The sequence below is a fragment of the Erigeron canadensis genome, chromosome 2, assembly GCF_010389155.1.
Source record: "Erigeron canadensis isolate Cc75 chromosome 2, C_canadensis_v1, whole genome shotgun sequence".
Classification (NCBI taxonomy): Eukaryota; Viridiplantae; Streptophyta; class Magnoliopsida; order Asterales; family Asteraceae; genus Erigeron; species Erigeron canadensis.
The window spans coordinates 16,138,530-16,155,822 of NC_057762.1; positions in this window are offsets into that span (position 1 = coordinate 16,138,530).

Consider the following 17,293-nt stretch of genomic DNA (forward strand, 5'->3'; position numbering starts at 1 on the left):
AGAAGGGCCTTCAAATATCTTTACGAATATTTTTTTCCAAAAACGTACGTTCAAATCTTAATACTCAAATCTTAATATCCAATCATTACAACTTTAATTTCTTTTAACCACGAGGGCAAAACTTAAATAGCTTTTTGATGAATAAATACTTGAGCCACTACTACTACCGTTTTCAAGTCCAAGCTTTATAATACTTCTTATCTTTGCACAAGCTGTCAATCAAGTGCCTTACTTATACTTGGGGTCGTGCCATGAGGACGACCGATTAAACTTACGTAGCTAGAACACCCTAATGGTCGGACTGGAAGTGATGGTCATCACGAAGGCAACCAACCTTCCACTGTTACGCTCTGGATGGGTGGACGACTCCTAGTTGCGCAACTATCTAACTACAGGCCTCCCTTAGGAGTAAAAAGTAGTGTACCGAAAAGAAACCGGGTTGACAGAACTCAAGTTCATCATATAACAATTATCACTTGGAACATACGTTATAACTTCATATCATAATCACACTTATCAAGAGTCATTTCATATATCAAACTTTCTTTCAAGAAACACTTCGTATATATGTATAAAATAACTTTACTTATCATGCTTTTCACCCCGAAAGTTAAACACATAAAATAGTTTGAAAGGGGACTATGACTCACTTGATTGGAGGGTGTTAGGGGCTGATCAAGTACGTGGAATGCGCCTAGTGGTGTCGTTCCTCAAGCAAGCCTAAACCATGGTATTCAAATATACACATCGTAAGTGTGTGTTACATGAATTAGTAAACTAGATCATGAGATGTATGCTAGTAGGCTTGCCTATCTTTGGTTGTTACTTAATTATGGAATCAAAGTGTATTATGATGTTCAAAATGTTTGGTTAAATTAGAATAGGTGATAAGAGTAGTTTTCGCGTTATACGTTTTTTTGCGCGTTTATTGGAATTTCGGTAGTTTGGGTTTGATACGCATGATTTCTTTTGTATGCTTAGCTTTGTAATTTTATTTGATATTGGTACTGTAATATTATGAATCTTAAAATATATTTTCTGATTTATATTAATTTCCTTGATTTATTATTATTTAATTAATTATTTATTCCATTTATTCATTAATTAATTAAATAATTCTTTATAATTATCTTTTACGTTCTTAAATTACCTTTAAAATTCATAGATAATTATATTGTGATTATCTACTGATTATTATGCTTTTAAACTTGTAAGGTTATATTTTATATATTTATTTAAGCTTTATTATTATTTATTTAATAATAGTGATTAATTTGTGATTTTAACTTAGTTATTTATTCTTAAATCATATGAAACTTGGTTCTTTTCTTGTAATTACTTTTCTACAGTAGGTTTGAGTTATTTTATCATTGGTTATGTGAATTTGTCCAAGTTCATGATTTATATAATTTATTATTGATTTAATTATCCTTTAAATCCCTTTTAAATTCATTAATTCATAAAAACACTTAGAAATCACCACAAGAGTTTTTGTCCAAAGATTCCAGGCCTTTCTAGGCACCTTTTATCAATAAAAATTTATAACCATTCAACCTCTCTTGTGTCCTTATAATTTGAGGACTTTTAAACATGAAAATCGTTTACCGAAATAGTGATTTTTGCCTCATTTCTTAAGCAAATTAAGTGCTTCAAAAGGGATTTTTGTTCTTGTTTCATTTTGTCCAGAATATCCATCATATTTTGATGTTCCAAGTCGTGATTGTGGTGGTGGTGTGATATGTGCAATTTTGTGCTTTCGGTTGGTGATTATTTGACCCGAAAAAGTGATTTTTAAGCTTGTTATTGTCTTGAACCAACCAAGTTGAGTTTTGTAATATAAATATCAATTTTTCACAGTAACTTTGTGATATTTTCTTGGTCATTTGATTTTGGTGCAAGTGGGTGCTAAAAGTGCATTTTTACAAGCTTTCGGTTTTCGATTTCAAGCCTATTTTGACTTGTTTAGTTCCATAATCATATTTTTACATGCTTACTTATTAAGTTTTCAACGCTTTTACGCACATAATACTTCCAATTATATTTTTAGTTGGAAATTTTACTTATTATGATCATATTTACTTGATTTGGTTTTGTTTTTGATTTGTTGGATATTTCATAGGGATTTTGATTGATATCTCAATTTGTGAGACTTAAGTTATTATTATCGTAACGATTAATCACCTCTAAAAATTTTTGTTCCGAGGTATTTTCATTAGGTAATACTTATAACATATCATTAGCTTTAGATTACTAATTTGGGGCATTACCTACTAGCTTCAAGTATAACTATGGTTTGCGGGAACATAGACAACCTAACTAGCACATATATAATATTAAAAAGTACGGTTGTTACAGGTGGTGGATTCTTTATCTATCATTTTTACTTTTATTGTCTTGTTTGTTGTTTGTTTTCATATAAAATAAAAAAATACCAAAATAGTTGTTTTTAAATTCCGTTGTGCTTAGTTTTTCGCGTGATTTACGCATCAAGTACCCTTCGCACTTAGGGACGTATGACAGGAAGAGCGATCCAGATGATTTCTTAGAAGCGTTTGAGGGAGTATCGGAGGTAAAAGTCTGGAATGTTCCCGTTGTGTGCCGAGCATTCAAGCATCTCCTCAAAGGGGATGCGAGGGAGTGGTTGAAGAGCGTCGCGAAGGGATCTATTATCAGCTTTGATGACCTCAAAGAGAAATTTCGGGCACGCTTCAGTCGGCAGAAAATACATAAGAAACTCCACGTGGTAGCTCACGGAATAAAGCAAGGAGATACCGAATGAAGCACGACATTTCTGGACAGATTTATCCATGAAACTGAAGATATAATGGACCTACCGAATGAAGCAGGACATTTCTGGACAGATTTATCCATGAAACTGAAGATTTATCCAGGACATTTCTGGACAGATTTATCCATGAAACTCCACGTGGCAGCTGTTAACGAAGGGAGATTGTCACATCTGGTTAAGACCGTATGGCAACAGCAGAAAAAGGAGGAAGACTTGGAAGAAAAGAAAAAAGGACCGGAAAAAACCATCTACACAATAATCAAAAAGAAAGAAGGAAAAGAACACCTGTCCCCGAAGGTATATATAAGAAATAAGATGCATATCACATGCCCTTCGATCTGCAACACCCGAGCCTTCCGCGACCCCCTCACAATTTCCGCCATGTTGGAAATTTCAAAAAGTTAAGAAAATATGCGTGGACACAGGAAGTGAGTGTGACATACTCTACGAACAAGCTTTCTGGAAACTGCATCCTGTGTCACGAATGAATTTTAAAAGGACCGACACTCTGGTCGAAGGATACTCCGGAGGAACCGAGAGGCCCATCGGGAAGTTAACAGTGAAGGTAACCATTGGAAGGACGATGGGAACGCACAGAAAAAATATCTTTCCTCGTAGTACAGGGAAGTTTACCCTTCGAAGCAATACTAGGAAGGCCTGGGATCCAAAAGTTCGAGATGATTCCCTCCGTAATGCACGGAATGATCAAGTATCAGTCAGATGGAGGGATAGGAACATTAAAAACGAAAGAGAAAAGGATGACCGAAGAAGGACATGACGGGCCACACTGGCTCTCATGGAGTGAAGGACCTTACCTCGGACGATTAAATGCGTAATGTCTATCCCATGGAATTTACTTTACCCCTTTTTTCATTTTTCCATCTTGAAAAAGCCTAGAGGCTGCGGTATGTAACCTCCACATTATTTAATAAAGGCTTATTTCCTTTTTGTTTATCGAAAAAAGAAAATATATGTGCACAAAGCACCTTAAATGGGGACGCCCATATAGTTTGAATATTCCGGAAAAAACTTTTTTTAAGAGGACAAGAATTCGTGAGAGTTCCATAACATAGTCCCCCTGTAAATATCTACACCACTACCAGGTATATATCCATAAAAAACATGCTAAAAATCTGTAGATATATATATAAAGCAAAAAAAGTGCTAATAACATGCAGTCATAAAATTGCAAGGCCAAATTAAGACCACAAAAGCACTTATCTGCAAAAAAGCAGCCAAACAGCAAAACACAACAAACCCGTTGCATAATAAAACGGTAAAATATCCACATACTTAGTTTGGAACTATCCTCCAAATCAACAAAATGTTCACTTGCAACACATAGCAGAATATTCACAAACACATCAACGAAAAAGTAAATTGTTTAAAACAGCACTATAGGCTGTAGACAGTGTTTAAAGGGGCACAAACGCCAATTCAAGGCACATAGGCCAGCAAAGATCTTCATTGTGGGTCAGCTTCAAGTTCTGGAACAATGGTATCAGGAACAATCTTCAACAGGTCATCCACAGCATAATAAAATGGTAAAATATCCACATACTTAGTTTGGAACTATCCTCCAAATCAACAAAATGTTCACTTGCAACACATAGCAGAATATTCACAAACACATCAACGAAAAAGTAAATTGTTTAAAACAGCACTATAGGCTGTAGACAGTGTTTAAAGGGGCACAAACGCCAATTCAAGGCACATAGGCCAGCAAAGATCTTCATTGTGGGTCAGCTTCAAGTTCTGGAACAATGGTATCAGGAACAATCTTCAACAGGTCATCCACAGCAGCAGTCGGGTCAGCAACAACCTTAGCCAGGAAAGGAAAGACAGCATCCTTCCACTTCTGGTCTGCACGATCTACTTGATGAGCAGCATCAGCAACATAATCAGCCATGCACCTAACATCACACTTCCCATCTGCTGCAAACTCATCCAAAACAGTGGCCCTCTCCTTAGCCCTCTTTGTGGATGCCAACTCACCCAACAACTGCCCTACCTCATCAGAATACAACAATGATTTACAAACATATAGAATGACCTCGGTCACAAGCTTGACCCTCTCATCCTTCAACATATTCAATTCGTCACGCAGAGCCCTGCAAGTGCTCTGTTCTACAGCTAGCTCCTGGTTTACCTTGGCTACAGCTTCACCACGCACAACATTTTCCGCCTTCCTGGCCTTAAGGTCATCAACAGTAGCTAACAAAGACTGCACCTCCAAACTTTTCGACCTGAGATCCAAAGACATCCTTGAAAAACGCCTAGCAGCCATAGAATCAAGATATGTGTGAAATTGGCGATCTTTCTTAAAAACCCGCAAGAAAGTTTCATTATCCATGTCATCTATCTTCTTCACATCCTTAGCATTCATATCTTCACCCTCCATCCAGCCAAACATTTCATGAGAACCTGCAAAAAGAAAACTAAGAGAAAAAAGAGGAGAAGAAGAAAAATAAGAAAACAAACAAAAGGATAATGACCTGTCTTGGAAACAGATAGCTTTCGCAACCCAGAAGCCTTCACATCATCACTAACCTTTCTCCTCTTCAGACGACCAGCAACAGTGTTAGGAACATCAGAAACAACACCTTTCTTCTTCTTCCTCCTATCAGTCGTAGATACCTCCAAGATTTCCAATTCCAGAGTATCTACTTCAAGACCAGAGGGGTTCACAGAACTTGTAGTTTCAGGGATATCATTCTGAACACCAACAGATTCAGCATTCTGAGACGGGTTATCAGCAACATTATTCCTTTGACCACCAGCAAAAGGTACCACAGTCATTTCCTTTACACCTTTTTTCACGAAATTCCTGAAAGTCATGTCTACGAAACAAAAACAGATCTCAGAAATACAAAAACACAAATTTTACTAACAAAATAAAATGGCGAGCCTTACCATCAATATCTACACCACCAGGAAGAAAACCAATCACTTTTGCTTTATATAAAATGACATCGGGATACAAAAGCACCCTTATAGGATTAGATCGAATATATCGACAAAAATCATCAACAACATACTCAGGGACATGATTCTCATACTTATGGATACACAACAAACTTCTATCAACAACAGAATCGTAACCAGGAGGAAAAAGAGAAGATTGCATGAACACAAAATCACTTTTCCAATCATGAATATCTAAACCTCCCCTGAGAAAACAACCACTCTTGGAACGATTCCCCACAGTAACCCATTCACCAGAAGGACAAGTTTGCACAAAATGCCTAAAGAGTTCTAACGACGGCTCCCCACCATAAGCCCTACACATAACTTCAAATGCCACAATCCTAGATAAATCTAAAGGAGTAACAGTAGAGATATGCACATCAAAATAATCTAAAACCTCCAAGAGAAAGGGCGAAAAGGGATATCTTACATTTCCCTCGAACATGGATTTTATGTAAAAACCAACATATCCGACCGGCGGGGATAGAATTGTCTCACCATCAGCAGGAAGCCTAAAAGACCCTATTTTACTAGGAAAATATTTGTCTACAAATTTTTCTAATCTCGACCGAATCACAGTAGATTCAGTTACTTAAATACCAGATTTTGACATCATAAAGATTATAAGGAAGACAAACTTAAAAAACAGGAGAAAAGTGACGTACCTAAACAGAGTAATCGGAAAAGAATCGCGCCGGACAACCTAAGAGAGAGAGAGAGAGATATTCTCGAAATAAAAAAGAGAAAAAGAAAAAAATCAATTTATATGGCTGCATGCGCTTCAGAACCGTTGGATTATGGCACCTTGAGATACGAGCCAACCTACCAAAAGTAATTAGACTTTCAACATATCTGGAAAGTTTTTTACAAGAAAAACCCCCTCGAAAATCAAGAATGGCAAGAAAAGTCCAAGACCACTAGTCTTTTACAACACTAGTCCCATTGGACTGGGGGCTTGATGGTGTACCCATCTTGCGATACACAGAAACCTGTCGCATGAAGCGACAGCAGAGTAAGCTGCGACACGAAAGAACGTCAGATGACGCGCAAAGCAAAAAGGAAAGAAACTAATCATCCTTAAATAAAGGGATTCGGTTTTACCTTTACGAGTAGATAATTAAGGGAATAGTTAAAACAGATCGAAGACCTTGGAAACCCTAGGGAAAAGTCTATTTTGGCGCCAATTACTTCCCGCTCGAATTATCTCCAATAGGAGACCCAAAAGACCTCCAAGGTACGACTTAAATCACTCATATACACATATTCACACACATCTCGTTCAATTGGCGTAAAGAGGCTAGAACCCTACCTTCGGGGAATCGCCAACGAACGATCTCAAAACACCTATCAACCCATCTTCATCCTAACCTCGGTTCGGTGTACAAACACATGTGAATCCTGAATCGTTTCACATAGTGAGCACATTAGACTACTAGTGCCAGTGCCAGCCGCAACATCCTAAGGTTGAAGAAAATCTTGAGTTTTTAATTTTCTTTTAACCGCTAGCCCTAACATAAACGAATGCTCTGGGATACATTGAGTAAACCAACCATATGATACCAAGGAACAATCTTGTCACGGAGACGAAGATCATCCCACGTTAATCCAACAGAGAAACTCTCTCAGATTACCATCTCGATCTCTTCATAAGAGCACATCCTCCTTATTTGAGACTAAAACCGGAGGGTTACCAGCAGATTAACGAGAGTGCCAATTTTGTGGCCACGACCAACCTCCATACATAACAACATCGGACACTATTGCATTTTGATCAAAACCAGCATTTGCAATCATTCTTGGAGATAACCTATCAAATAAAGGACTATTATCACACCAATTATCAAACCAAGCGAAGGTAATATTACCATTTCCAAGCTGGTACCATAAGCGATTTCTAATAACTTGAGGAATTTGAAGCAACTTCCGCCAACTCCAAGTAATGCTCCCAGTCGGTTGAATTGACCAAAAACTTTAATCTCGGATCTTGTAAGTATGAATCCAACGAACCCATAAGGATTGTTTTAGCATTAGCAATCTCCAAATTTGAGAAACCATCATTGCGATATTAAAAGGCTCGATCTTCCGAATACCAAGTCCACCTTCTTCCTTTGGCAAACAAACATTTTCCCAAGAAACCTTTGTGTGACCACGTTTTAAAGTTCCTTGACTCCACAGGAAGCCCCTCATAATCTGCTCAATTTCCAATATAACACGGTATTAGACAATTTATATATGTATTTAATATTAGTTTATACTATAGGGACTAGAGTGTAGATATGGTCCTTATATATATATATATATATCATGTAATCAGTTGATATTGAAACATAATACATATATGTGTTTATCTTGGTATCAGAGCCTACAGCTCTTAACCCTAATTGTCATGAAAAAAAAACCCTAACCCTAATTCCCTTCTTTTCAACCAGACTTTCATCTTTTCAACCAGGCTATGTTGACGGTACAATTCCTTGTCCAGAAGCCAATATTACTACCACTGAACAACCAGTTGAAGCTGGCAAAAGTGATGTCATTACATCACAGCCAAATCCTAATCACAAAACATGGTTATCAAACGATGCTCATGTGAGAATGTTGATTAATTTTGTCCACCATCTTTGAGGGCTCTTTCTAACATGTCCTAGGTACCACTTCCCGTGAACTCTGGTTATCTCTTGAGCGTGCTTATACTCCTCATTTTTCCTCCAGGGAATTTACCCTCAAACAGCAGTTGTGAAACTTATCATGAAAGGCGATGAGACCTCAGCCGACTATTTGACCCAGGCCCAAGAATACTTAGATGCCCTGACTAATATTGGTCAGCCAATGCCAGATGAGGATCTCGTCATGCTTGTAATATCTAGCTTGCGAGATGAGTATAATGGACTGAAGTCCAGTATGGTGGGTCAGCAGTTTCCAACTGCCTTTTCTGACCTCAGATCTCTCTTTTCTAATTATGAATATTTGATCAAAAAGACGACTGATTTACCATCTACACAAGCTTTGACGGCTGCTTCTAGCAATCAGAATGTCCAGACTCCAAGTTTTGGTTCCTCTCTTTCTCACTCGGAGGCGATACAAGCTGTGAAAGAACTTGCCTCTCAACTGGGTCTACAACTGCAATTACCTGGCACACAATCAGGTCATACTTTTTACACAAATTGAACAGGCAACAACACTCGTGGCACCAACAACAGGTATAACAACAACTGTGGACGCGGGAATTACAATAACCGCAATCAAGGAGGAGGTGACAGAAATCAATTTCTTTGGACTTCTAATCAAAATATTGTTTATGGCACTTGCAACATGTGTGGTATTGGCCACGTGCCCTTAGAATGTCCAAATCGTAATTCGAAAACTTTGAGGACACGTTCACAACCATCAGCTCACTTTACAGATTATCGGTCTCAAGCTTCATCTTCATGGCTTATCGACACTGGTTCCAATCAGCATGTCACTCCTGGTTACTCAATCTTAGAAAACTCTGAACCCTACTATGGTGAGGATAATCTCCGCGTTGGCAACGGTAAGGGCTTACCCATTTTACACATTGGTTCCACAAAATATTACTTCACCGAACAAAACCTTTTCCTTTCAAAACATACTTCATGTCCCTCAAATTAAACGTAATCTTCTTTCGGTTGACAAGTTTTGCCATGACAACGATGTCTTTTTTGAATTTCATTCTACTTTCTTTTGTGTGAAGGACACGTCTACACGCACCATCCTCCTCACAGGTTGTGAAGTCCCTCATTCGATGGTTTAACCCAAGAGTGTAGAACAACAAGTCAAGTAAGCACTAGAATGTACTAGTATTACGATAGGTATAAATGCAAGAATATAAATAACGTAATACAATACTTAAGCAATAAGTAGATAAACAAGTATTTAAATGGTGAGACACAATGTAATTTTCAAGTGTATTTTACTTAATGATGTTAAATAAAACACAAGGTTGTTGCGGAACCTAGATAATACAAAAGTAAGTATCTAAACAACCTATGAATTACAAGTGATCTATATTTGCTAAATAAACTCATTCGATCAAAATACTTAAAGTTGTGAAGTATAACTGTTAAGATCGAGAGTATTTAAGCAAATGCACCAAATTGAAAATGTGTAATTTGGACGAGGAAATGACTTGGTATTTATAGGCAAAAAAGTTTCATGCATTTAAGGAATATAATATTTATTCCTTAAAAGCATTGTTTAAAGTACTTGAATAAAGTCAATTTGATGTGACTTGTAATACTTTAACCAACCACCTTTACACGCGTGTAAGAACGTTTAACAAAGGATAAATGGATTGTCAGGATAAAAGTGTGCAAAGGCAAATAAGTCAATTCCTCGTAATTAGTGTTCAGACTTATAAGGTGTAGAACACTAACAAGGACTCAAATCAGGAGAATTTGGTAAGACTGTCAGTGGGCCCCAGCATTTGTCAGTCTTCTTTTTTTAGATTTCAGTCTTCGACTTCAGTGAGAATGTCTTCAGTGGGATGATCTTGACTGGAGTGAAGTCCAGTGAACCAATCTGGTGGAATCCAGATTCCTGTACAAGTAAATGGTTAACTGACCTTCTCATAATTTCTGGACAAATCTTCAGAGGGCTCCAGTCTTCTCTTCAAGAAAGAGTCCAATTAATCTGGACCTAACATAGGTCCAAGTGAAGATGGTCTCTACTCCTTCCACCTCCCGTGCCTAAAGTTTCTTTTTCCACCAATAGAGTTTCCTCCACGACATGGCATCAAAGATTGGAAGATCCACATCCTCGGCTTTTGAAGTCTATGTTATCTAAATATAATTTACCTTTATTAAATAAACCCGGTACTTTGTTTTGTGAATCATGTTCCATTGGAAAGTCATCCAAACTTCATCTTTTACCATCTACTTATAGAAGTTTGAATATTTTGGATCTAGTATTTTGTGATGTGTGGGGACCAGCCCTTGTTTCTTCATTTAATGGTCATCGTTATTTTCTGTTGTGTGTTGATCATTACACTAGATTTATGTGGCTATTTCCTTTAGCTTTGAAATCTGATGTGTATGACACTTTTAAGAGGTTTCTAGTCATGGTTGAATGACAATTCAAAACAAAATTAAAAGCTATTCAAACTGATTGGGGAGGAGAGTTTCGAAATCTATCAACCTTCTTCTTCTCCCTTGGTATTTCTCATCGTCTCTCGTGCCCACATACGAGTGAACAAAAAGGTTTTGTTGAGTGCCGCCATTGATATGTGGTTAAAACCGACCTTACTCTATAGGCTCAATCTCATTTGCCACAACGTTTTTGGCATTTTGCTTTTGAAACAATAGTAAACCTTATTAATCGAATGTTGTCTCGCACAAATTCAAATATTTCCCCATTCGAAAAGGTTTTTCATCACCAACCAGATCTCTCTTTTCTAAGAGTTTTTGGTTGTCGTTGCTATCCACATATTCGACCCTACAATAAACACAAGATGGACTTTCGGTCCATTCCTTGTGTCTTTTTAGGGTATAGTCCCTCTCATCATGGTTATAGGTGTTTCGACCCTATGTCTGATTGTGTTTACATAGCCTGGCATGCCCGTTTTGATGAACGTTCTTTTCCTTTTTAATTCACAGCCTTCATCTCCTAACACCACCCCACCTACCAACCCATATGTGTCTTCTTACCCTACACCAGTTCCATCGTCAGAGCCCTCTTTGCCCCGCCACAACTCCTCACACATAGAACCACCTACTTCACCAGTATCACTCACAATCTTAACCCAACCATAAACAACCAACCTCTCGACAGAACCTGACCTACCTGACATTCCAGATCCTTCTGCCCAACTCCCTCTTCCGCAAACGATCCAGCTAACCCAGCCTCCATCTTCTCATAACATTCAGCCCCCACCTCGCACTCGGTCAGCTACTCTCAGACAAAATCCTAAACAAGTCAAACCTCATAATGTTTCCTCTTTTGACATATAATCCCCATCTCCTGAAACTGAACCTGCCACCTTTACCGTTGCTAATAAACACCCAAAATGGCGTACTGCAATGAGTGAGGAGTATTCGACTCTTATGCGGAATGGCACTTGGTCTCTTGTACCACGGGTTCCTAATTCTAATGTGGTTGATTGCAAGTGGGTTTATTAACTAAAACGAGATCATACAGGGGCCATCACTCGTTATAAAGCTCGTCTTGTGGCCAAGGGGTACCGAAAACAACCTGGTATTGATTATCAAGAGACAATTAGACCTGTGGTTAAACCGACTACTATACGTGTTGTGCTTTCATTGGCTATTGCACAAAAATGGCCTTTGCGACAGCTTGATGTGCAAAATGCTTTTCTTCATGGTGACTTGAACAAAACAATTTATTTACAACAACCGCAAGGGTTTGTTAATCCCGACAAGCCAAATCATGCGTGTTTTCTTCATAAATCACTATATGGTTTAAAACAGGCCCCACAAGCATGGTTTAATTGGTTGTCTGCTGCTCTTCATGCTCTTGGTTTCCAGGGCTCCAAGATAGATTCTTCTTTGTTTGTTTATTCCTTGCAAGGAACACTTTTATACATGCTCGTTTATGTGGATGAGATTATTCTTACGGGTAATGACTCTCATGCTATCGACATGGTAGTACATAGTCTTAGCTGTTCCTTTTGCAGTTCAGGATCTTGGCCCTTAATTTTATTTTTTGGGACTTAAGATTGTGCGTAAGGGTTTTGATATTATTTTGTCACAAAAGAAATACATCCTTCAGTTACTTGATGTCACACACCGACTAAGGCGGAAAACTCGGGATGCAACGCATAATACACACGTCATGGATATTACGTAGAGTAGCTACATGAATACTTAATTAACACACATTTCATAGAATTCGAACATAAATATCCAACATAAAATCAAGATTTAAATAAAACATAGATAAACTCCCACGCAAGGGATTAACACTTAGGCATAATGCCATAGTCTAAACATATAGCAAACATAACAAAACATAAGATATGCAGCTCCAAAACCCTAGTCTGGTCTGCTACAGGTCACCATGCTATGCTCCTTAGCCACCTCTAATGCGGTTCACATGTTCACCTGAAAGGATACTCAAAAGCGTCAACACAATGGTTGGTGAGTTCGTAGGTTTTATAAACAAGTATCAAGTATGGTGCCAGGTCGAAATATAATCAAGGTCCACATAGCAATATGGCTGGTGCCTCCAACTCCACCATAAGTATCAAGTATCAAGCATTTCAAACTCCAACATAAGTATCAAGTGTCAAGTATCAAGTATCGCAGTGCACATCATACATTATAGTCAAATAGCCATAAATGATGATAGACACAAAGGCACGAGTATCCTTCCACCCTAAAACATATTAAAAGAGGGGCTACGAAACTCACTTGACTGCTAGCAACAAGATCAAGCTACAAAAGATATCAGAAAACAAGAAACCGGTACGTAGTCAATCTGTTACAAGTTATCACAATTAAGTATTCATTCAATATAGGTAAACGTGCTCAAAATTGTCGCCAAGTATTGACCAAATTGTCCAAAAGCGTACTAATTTGACTTTGACTAGATTTTATGAGTTTGACCAAAGTTGACCCAATTACGAGTTTGACTAAGTTGACCAAATCGACTAAAGTTGACCAAACCGACTAAAGTTGACCAAAGTTGACTAAATCGAGGTAGTAATCAAAATTCGAGGTCTCAATTGAAAGTTGAGGTCTTAAATTAAATTCGGGGTCTTAAATTAAAGTTGGGGTCTTAATTGAGAATTTAGGGTAGTGTTTCACTAAAAGACAAAATGAAATTGAGAGGCTAAATTGAGAGACTAAAATAAGAGGCTGAATTTGAGAGGCTAGTAAATTTGGGGTAGTATTTCCAAATACGAGGTTTGGGTAGTATTTTCCAAATACGAGGTCTGGGTAGTATTTTCCAAATACGAGGTCTGAGGTATTATTTTTCAAATACGAGGTCTGGGGTAGTATTTTTCAAATACGAGGTATGGGGTAGTATTTTCCAAATACGAGGTCTTGGGTAGTATTTTCCAAATATGAGGCATGAGGTCGCAAACTGGGCTGTTCTTCCCCAAAATTCATTCTAGAAAACCCTAATCGTATCTTTCAATCTGGAAGGTGTTTTTATCAACAGTTTGTACTTTTAGACTCCCTAATATGACGGGAAAACAATACTAAAGTCGGAAATTCAATAACGGACTTAAATCTTAAAGACCCATTTGAACAAAGTTTATAAAAAGTGTACAAAAATTCTTATATCTCAAGATTTTGTTAACGAAATCACACGAAACTTTGACAAAAGTTGTAGTATATGATTCTAAACGTTTTGGACGTAAAAAGTTTGATACTTGGCGGGTGTAGTGTGTGTATTAAAAGAAAAACCGAAAATACCAAAAAGAAGAGCATTAAGTGGGTTTTGATTTTATACCTTGAGTATGTAAAATATGAGTTTGTAAAGATGTTTAGAATACAAAAACACTGTTGTGAAGCTAAATCTAAAAAAAATAAGGTTTGATTTTCATAACACTTGATGTAAAATGGGGTAGTAATGGTGGGGTAGTAAAGGTGGGTTTGTAAAGTGAGGTAGCAATTTGGGGTAGCAAAAGGGAGGTAGTAAGGGTTTGTGTGTTTTTCTTGAAGGCTAAGTTGATGGAATGAGAGTTTGTGAAAGAATATGAGTATTTATATGTAGGGTAAAATAGAGATGCTTCCTTGCTAACACAAAAATACGATGCCGGATTCGTAAATGCAATGCCAGACATAAATACGAAGCTACACCAGAAATACGAGGCCAAGACATAATACGATGCCGAATTTAAAATACGAGGTCGATACACAATTACGAGATCGTTACACGAATACGAGGTCGTATTACAAATATGATGCCGATACAAATTTACGAGGTCGTTTTTTCAAGCTTAAATTTTAATTTGACTAAAATCTTTCATGGTCGGCTCACGGGTGTTACACTTGAGCGGGCTGGTCTCTCTCACGCTAGACCTGTTCCGTCACCAATTAAAACCAATGCTGATCTTGCACTTGGTGACAGTCTACCGTTTTCTTACCTGGTGAAGCATAGACAAATAGTGGGAGCACTTCAGTATCTTCTTTTGTCTCGACCTGATATTACTTTTGCTGTAAACAAAGTTTGTCAATTTATGCACTCTCCAACGGAAAACCACTGGTCGACAGTAAAACGCATTTTGAGATACTTACATGAGACGGTGGCCATATGTCTTTAATATTAGTTTATACTAAAGGGACTAGAGTGTAGATATGGTCCTTATATATATATATATATCATATAATCAGTTTATATTGAGATATAATGCATACACGTGTTTATCTCATGGGCAGGTAGAATAAAAACATAAGACCAATAACCATGCAAAGAAGAGATAACCGAATTGATCAACTGAAGACGCCAAGCAAAAGAAAGAAATTTATTCTTCCAATCAGATACCCTTTGCTTAACCTTTTCAACCACACAAAATGAGTCTGGACGAAATAAGAGGAACACCAAAGTATTTCACTGGTAAAGTACCTTCTTCAATTGGTAACACATTCAGAATAGAAATCTTCACATGATTAAGAACATTACAAAAGAAATTTGTACTATTCGGGAGACTAGGGGCAAGACCAGAAACAGGTTTAAATTCCTCAAGAGAATCCCTAATAACCATGTTGAAGCAACATCACCCTTCAAGAAATCATCAGCAAAGCATAAATTAACCACATTAATTAGATCACAATGACGATGAAACCCAAAGTAATCAGCCCTTCTAACATTACGATTAATAATAAAAGTAAGAATCTCCATTACTAATGTAAATAAATAGGGAGATAATGGATCACCTTGCTGTAGGCCACGCCTACCATGAAAAAACCCATGTAAATAACCATTGATGGTCAGAGAAAAAAAGGTAGTAGAAACACACTCCATAATCCAATGAATCATCAGAGCAGGAAAGCCAAACCCCTCAAGAATAACTCTTAGAAAGCCCAGTCCACCATATCATAGGCCTTTTGAATGTCCATTTTAAAAGCAGCACGAGGAACACCTCTATCCAAATGATAGTTATGCTTAAGCTCCTGAGTGAGTAAAATGTTATCAGAGATCCTTCTACCTAGTACAAACAGTGGCGGAGCTATGTGGTGACTAAGGGTGGTGATGGCAACCCCACAATTTTTATAAACTTTATTTTTTTAGTACTATTTTCATGTATTTTTTCAAGTTTAAAGGTAATTGGCAACCTCAGATTGGTATAATTAAATCTTGTAGCTTAATTTTACACTTGTTAGTATCATGAAAACTGTTCGGCAACCCTAGATTGGAATTCCTGGCTCCGCCACTGGGTACAAATGCAGATTGATTGATGCTAACCAGATCATCCGAACAACTTTTAATCCTGTTCGACAAAATCTTTGTAATACATTTAAAATTAATATTACAAAGAGATATGGGTTGTTAGTCATTAATGCAAGATGGAGAAGAAACCTTTAGAATGAGAGAAATAATATTGTGATTTACTTCTTAAAGAAGTTGACCACACACAAAGAAATCTTTGACAACCTTTGTAACATCCAAACCCACAACATCCCATGCCCCTTTGAAGCTGAGTAGCCATCCGAACTAGGTGATTTATCATCACCCATAGAAAAAATTGCCTCCTTAACCCCTTGATCAAAAACCGCAGTAATCGTAGTTTCTGCCTTCTTAACAGAGAGCCTATTAAAAAAGAGATCAATGATATTTAAATCTGAAACAATACCAGGCTTCCCAAGAAACCCGATATACTGTGCTTCAAATGCCTTCGTAACATCTTCACCATCAAGATGGATTCCATCAGAATCAATAAGGGAGTCAATCCTATTTCTAGCTTTACGAGATTTCACCACTCTGTGAAAGTATGTAGAATTTGAATCTTCAACATTAAGCCATTCTACTTTTGCTTTTGTTTAAGAAACCACTTGTTTGGGGTAGAATTTTTACTACTAGGATCCTGAGTAAAACTTACACTTTAGTCCTTCCGTAATAAATACATGATACTATATAGTATAGGAGGATCCTTGATCCTACTTAGTTAAGAGTTCTAAGTATTGCAACGTGTGATATATACTCTAAGTATTCTTACGAGTATTTCCTTGTTGATTAGATCATTTGTATCTCTAGGTTGTATAGATAAGTGTGATTATCTCTGTTCCGCAACAACCTTTGTATTTTGTTTATAACAATAAATAAAATACTTGGAAAAATACATCTTGACTCTTTGCCATAATACTTGATTATACATAGTATTTATATAGTTTCAAGCACTTGTTCTTATTTGTTCATATCCATATCTGGATCGTAATCTAAACTAGTCTTTATCTAGATTAGTATTACTTGCCACTCGGGTTACTTGATATAATTGTCTCTATTGTTATACCTATATTATATCTTGTATTCGATTAACATCTTGTGTAGGTGGACTCACACTTGGTATCAGAGCCTCCCAGGTTTAATCATTAAGTTGTTATACCTGTTTGATCCTAC